This window comes from Pistacia vera, unplaced genomic scaffold (assembly GCF_008641045.1).
Source record: "Pistacia vera cultivar Batoury unplaced genomic scaffold, PisVer_v2 Contig4, whole genome shotgun sequence".
Lineage (NCBI taxonomy): Eukaryota > Viridiplantae > Streptophyta > Magnoliopsida > Sapindales > Anacardiaceae > Pistacia > Pistacia vera.
Genome location: NW_022196223.1, coordinates 124,961 through 131,598, shown reverse-complemented (window position 1 = coordinate 131,598; position 6,638 = coordinate 124,961). Strand labels below are relative to the sequence as shown.

General features: G+C 37.7%; 1 non-coding gene across 1 annotated transcript; it reads right to left on the bottom strand.

Moving 5' to 3' along the window:
* Positions 1-2,480: 2,480 nt before the first annotated feature.
* LOC116141513 lies at positions 2,481-2,587 on the bottom strand. The gene has a single exon (XR_004129814.1). It is a non-coding gene; the product is annotated as a small nucleolar RNA R71 (small nucleolar RNA).
* Positions 2,588-6,638: the final 4,051 nt, after the last annotated feature.

Sequence of the window (6,638 nt, the reverse complement as noted above, 5' to 3'; positions counted from 1 at the left end):
AAAGTGGTGATTCTGAGCTGTACTTGCGTGCCACATGTCTTCAAATCTTCCAATAATAAACTGCCCAATTGATTTGCATGACAAGGCGAAATGTTCCAGAACGTCGGCAGTGCAGGTGTGTCAACTTGAAGCCCGGTTACAACCTTGATGCAGCGAGTATCTCTCCAAACTCAAAACATAAACGTTGTAGATCTATTTCTTATGTGTCCACAATTTTGAATCACTCAATCGGATCTCGGATGAGAGAGTTATGCCCAGATTATGAAGCATGTCAAACTTCCAATTCACTTAATTAGTTCCGTTTTGCAATTAACGCCTCCATTTGCATCCTAAATCAAAATAGAATAATAATGAGTATATTTAGGCAGAAAATAAGTATAAAAGACTAGACATTAAGGGGGGTAAATATGACATTTTTCATTCTCATCATGTCCTCTTCAAGGTTTCCATTCAAGAAAGTAGTTTTGACATCCATCTACCAAATTTCATAGTCATGGTACGTAGCAATAGCTAGCATAATTCTAATGGACTTTAGCATTGCTACTAGAGAAAAGGTTTCATCATAGTCAATCCCATGCTTTTGTTTGAAACCTTGTGCAACCAGCCGTGCATTATAGGTTTGAACATTTCCATCCATGTCAGTCTTCTTCTTGAAGACCCATTTACACCTTATGGGTTTGACTCCTTCGGGTGGATCCATCTGATCCCATACTTGGTTTTGGTAAATGGAGTCCATTTTAGATTTCATGGCATCAAGCCATTTTGCAGAATCTGGATTCGACAAAGCGTCGTTATAGGTTCTAGGCTCATCATCTTGATAGACAATACGTCACCACTTTGAGTCATGAGAAAACCATACCGCTCGGGTTTACAACATATTCTCCCAGACCTATGCGGCTCTTGTGTTGGAGGTTTGCTTTGTTCCAGTCCCTGTGGAGTGATCTCCTCATGATGCTCAACCATCTTTGATGGCACATCATCTTCTCTATCGTTTGATGCTTCTTGTGGCTCTAGAACTTCAATGAGTTCTACCTTTCTTACACCATCTTCTCTTTGAAGGAAATTCTTCTCTAAGAAGACTCCAGTTCGAGCTACAAAAAATTTATACTCAACTAGATTGTAGAAATAGTATCCCTTTGTCTGTTTAAGATACCCCACAAAGATACATTTCTCTGACTTTGAGGCAAGCTTGTTCGAAGTTAGTTTCTTGACATAAGCATCACAACCCCAAACTCTTGGATGAGACAAAATAGGTTTTGGCCTGTTCCATATTCCATATGGTGTCTTATCTACTAATTTTGATGGTACATGATTCAGTGTATATGTCATAGCCTCCAGGGCATAGCCCTAGAACGATGTGGGTAAATCTGTGAAACTCATCATTGATGGAACCATATCCAACAAGGTTCGATTCCTCCTCTTGGACACTCCAATGTGATGAGGTGTGTAAGGGGGTATGAGTTGAGATATAATCCCACATTTCTTAAGGTATGCATAAAACTCTGAGCTAAAGTATTCTCCTCCCCTGTCGGATCAGAGAACCTTGATATTCTTGCCCGGTTGATTTTGTACTTCGTTCTTGAATTCCTTGAACTTATCAAAGGATTCAGACTTATGTCTCATTAAGTAGACATATCCAAATCTACTGAGGTCATTAGTAAATGTGATGAAGTAAGAATATCCACCTCTGGCTTGTATTAATAGCGATCCACCTACATCACTATGGATGATTGTTCAGTACTATTCCTAAGGAAAATTTTGGTTGAATTAGGAGCATTGCGAGTACCCGTTTCAAAGAAAACAAAATTCTGAACAAGACTAGAAAATTTCTAGCCCCCCCTCTTGAGACCAAATTCGAATGTTTTGATAGGGTTTTTGGCGTTTTTGTGCTTCTGGTCATAAAAAAAAAAAAATTTTTTTAATTTTCTAGTTGGTTTTCATTATTTGTCATTTATTCCTTTTATAAGATTCTGTGTTTTATGACCAGGTCCTCTCATTTTGGTGATTTAACATTCAACCCAAAAAATGAGAGCACTTTGTGCAGGTTAAGGAAGGAAGTTCGGAGAAATTCTGAGGAAAGGAATTTTGATTTAGAAGAGGAGGACTTCATGGCTGGAAATCGGACTTTGAAAGAGCTTGCTGCCCTTGATTTGAATCAAGCACCTTTATGCATAACGTTTCCTGTTTTGGATGCTGCCACTACTTTTGAATTAAAATCTGGACTAATACATCTCTTGCCCACTTTTCATGGCCTTGCAGGTGAAGATCCTCACAAGCATTTAAAGGAGCTTCATATGGTTTTCACGAGTATGAAACCTATGGGGGTGACCTAGGAGCAAATTAAATTAAGAGCTTTTCCGTTTTCTTTGAAGGATTCGGCTAAGGATTGACTTTATTATCTACCCTCCGGAACTATAACCACATGGAACGAGATGAAGAGATTATTTCTGGAGAAAAAATTCCTAGCTTGGAGGGCGGCCAACATTCGGAATGAAATTTGTGGTGTAAGGCAGCACAACAGAGAGTCCTTACATGAATACTGGGAACGTTTTAAGAAATTGTGTGCAAGCTGCCCCCATCATCAGATTAGTGAGCAGCTACTTATCCAGTATTTCTATGACGGCCTTACATACACTGATAGGAGCATGATTGATGCTGCAAGTGGAGGAGCTTTGGTGGATAAGACTCTTGAGGCCGCGAGAAACTTGATTGCAAATATGGCGGCCAATTCTCAACAGTTTGGCTCTCAACAGTTCGGTAGTAGGCTTGACCTTCCATCTAGGCGTGATAATGAGGTAAATATTTTGTCCCTTGAACAACAAATCTGGAGTCTAACTTCTCTTGTTCGTCAAATGGCTGTAGGTAACATGCAAACAGTGAAGGCTTGTGGAATTTGTTCGGTAGTAGGGCATCCGACTAATATGTGCCCAACTCTTCAAGAGGAGCCTGTTGAGCAAGTGAATGCAGCAGGTGGTTTTCTTGGACAACCGCAAAGGAAGTATGATCCCTATTCGAGCACATATAACCCAGGATGGAGGGATCATCCCAATCTTGGCTATGGGAATCAACAACTGAATCAGCTCCACCCTCAAAACCGCCCAAATTACCAGTAGTATAAGTAGCTGATGGGAATGAAAAATGTCATATTTACCCCCCTTAATGTCTAGTCTTTTATACTTATTTGCTGCCTAAATATACTCATTATTATTCTATTTTGATTTAGGTGCAAATGGAGGCGTTAATTGCAAAACGGAACTAATTAAGTGAATTCGGATAGTTTCGACATTATTTCGTAATCTGGGCATAACTCTCTCATCCGAGCTCCGATTGAGATGATTCAAAATTCTGTGGAACGCTAAGAAAGAGATATACAACTTTCATGTTTTGAGTTTGGAGAGATACTCACTTCATCAAGGTTGTAATCGAGCTTGAAGTTGACACATCTGCACTGGATGTCCTGGAACATTCTGCCTTGTCATGCAAATCAATTGGGCAATTTATTATTGGAGACATGTGGCACGCAAGTTACAGCTCAGAATCACCACTTTCCTATTTTATTTTAGGACTTTATCTTATTATCAAGTAATTAGAATTAAATTAGGATTAATGTTATTTTAGGATATTAGAATATTTCTTTTAGGAGATTGAGTGGGATTCAAATACTTGAACTGGATTTTTGTTAAGGGGATTAGAGAAAAGACACACCACGCCTCTCTCTTCTCTTCTCTGCATTTCTCTCTCTTTTTTTTTTTTTTTTTTTTTGAGTTTTTGTTTATGGCTATGAGCGCTAAACTATTGTAACTTGGTCGAAGGAAACGAATCTCGGAATCAACCAACTGTGAGGTTATCTATTTTATTTTAGTGTTCAATTTCGTGTTTAGTATTGAATGTTATTATGTGCATATCTTCATGATTGATGCGTTTAATTACTAGGAGGCTACTAGTGGTTTTGTAGCAATCTACTGCTAAGTTTGATATCAAATCTAATGTTTTGATCCCTCTAACTTGTGGAGCAATTAGGGTTATAATTTGTTGCGTCAGGAATTAGTAATCTTAAGAGGAACATTCAACTAAATTAAATCCACGCTTGTGTTTGTGTTGTTTAGCTTCATTGATTTCTCTAATTCTTAAGGTAGCCATTAGATTAATCTTCAGCGCTTGTCTAGGTTGTTTAATGGTAAATTATTAAGGTCCTTGTTTCCTAATTAATTACAATTAAGGAGAGATGGGAAAATAGTTCCAACGTGAATATTTAAAGCAAGAATTGATTTATTTTGCATCAATGATCAGTTGTAAGATTCCGATGGTGGATGTTGACTGAGACCAGTTTCGTTTTATTAATTGATTTCGATTTAAATTGTTTTTGTTTTGTTTTTTGCCAAGACTGTTTTGTTTACTCAAAACCCCCCCCCTTTGTTCACATCATCGAAAAATTCGGCTAGACACTCTTCGTGGGATCGACCCTTGCTTATCCTATTTACAGTTTAGTACTTAGGTTAGAAAGGTTATAATCTTGGTTGCCTGCACAGCACACCAATAGCCATACCCCCCTAACAACAACCAAACCAAACTGCTAATCTAGTATGTCTTTAGAAGATATTGTTAAGTCTCTTGCTACTAATACTTTGCAATTTCACAGGAGACGAGGCCACTGTTCAAAGTTTGGAGAATCAAATAGGGCAGATGGCAACCGCAATCAGTAAGCGTAGGCCCAAAGTTCAAGAAAATACCCTCTCAACGGTGGTCAATCCAAGAGAAAATGCAAGTGCGATCGTCTTGAGAGTGGTAAAGAGTTGAGATTCCAACAAAGGCAGCCCCTGCATCGTCGAAGGAAGAAAAGGAGAAAGAGTCATTAGATAGAAACGTTCCCAACGACGATGGTGTTCATGTTCCTAAGGGTAAGTTTCGCCTTTGTCCGATTATAAACCGGTACCTCATTTTCCTCAAGCTTTAGCAGAATCTAGAAAAGATGAGCAATACAGAGAGTTATATGAGACTTTTCGTGATGCGAGGTAAATATTCCGCTTTTAGATGCTATAAAATAAGTACCTCGTTGTGCTAAATTCTGAAAGAATTGTGTACAATTAGGGAAAACAGAAACTTAAGGGTGTGAAAATGTGAGAGTATGAGAGAATGTTTCTGCAGTGATTCAAAGAAAACTCCCAGCAAAGTGCAACGATCCAGGTATGTTACTATCCCTTGTACGTAGTAACACTATGTTTGAGAGGCCATGATAGATTTAGGATCTCTATAAATGTCATGCCATATTCTATATATGCTTCTTTGAAACTTGGCCCTCTAAATAAAACTGGTGTTGTGATTCAATTAGCTGATAGATCTAATGCCTACCCTAAGGGTTAGTTAGGATGTTTTGGTAAGATAATGGCTTAGTTTTCCCCACTGATTTTTATGTACTTGATATGGAAAATGGAGATCAATCTGCTCCATTTTGTTAGGAAACCCTTCTTAAAAACATCCAAGACTAAGATAGATGTTCATAGTGGCATACTTACCATGGAATTTGATGGTGAAATTGTTAAGTTTAATATTTATGATGCCATGAATATCCTGATGATAATGATGATGATAATCCTGTTTATTCTATTGATGTGTATTGACTCTTTAGCATAGGAAGTTTTTGAATTTGATGAAGATGGATTGGAAGTTGCCATTGTAAGCATCTTGAGAAGAGAATGAGGAGTTCTTTGAGTACTGATTTGCTGGAAACTGTTGCAGTGTTGAATGATTGTCCAAAGTTAGTGCAGTCGGTAAGTTCCTTATATTGCTTACCAATTCTAACAAGAGCTTTACCCTCGTTTTGCAGTCACCCATCCAGATTTGAGCCTTTCCCTAGTTACCTCAAGTATGTGTTCCTTGGAGGCGGAGGAATGTTACCGGTGATCATCTCAAGTAAACTCAGTGCATTGCAAGAAGAAAAACCTTGAGTCGAGCCAACGACAATAAACAAATGCGCTGCTTGGAGGCAACCCAAGGGGAGTTTGCTATCTTATTCTCGCATTTTAAATTTTTTTATTTTTGCCTTTTCTTTGCATTTCATCTTACATTGGGGACAATGTCAGTTTTACGTGTGCGGGGAAGGGATTTAGGTTGTGTTTAAAATTAAAAAAAAAGAAGAAGAAGAAAAAACATGTTTTTGTTTTTAGGAAGGTTTATGCTTTAAGTCATGTTTTTGAACGTCTAGTGATGCATGAATAGTAACTTGACTTTGTTATTGAGCAATTCCTTGACTGTATGTTAGTAATATTTGCTAAAATAAAGTTAAGCAGATTTGAATCTTTGTAGTTTGAAACAATAGGTCTTGATAAGTTGTGTGAACTTGGTGAGAAGCATGATTGAGGAGTATATAACAACCCTTAAAAAAAAAAAAAAATTGTTTCTCTTAAGCTAGTCCTATTTGGGTTAAACAAATAGGAAAAGAAAAGAAAGGCATGTGGTGAGTCGAGATGGAGCGTAAAACGCACTCACTCATAAACACAACCATGAAATGAGATGGTATAAAATGCACTCATTCTTTTTCAAACAATATATATATATATAATATATATATATGTATATTATATCCCTAGTTGCTACCCAGTTTTGTAGTATAAGAGAAGCAGTTGAGGAAAAATTGAGAG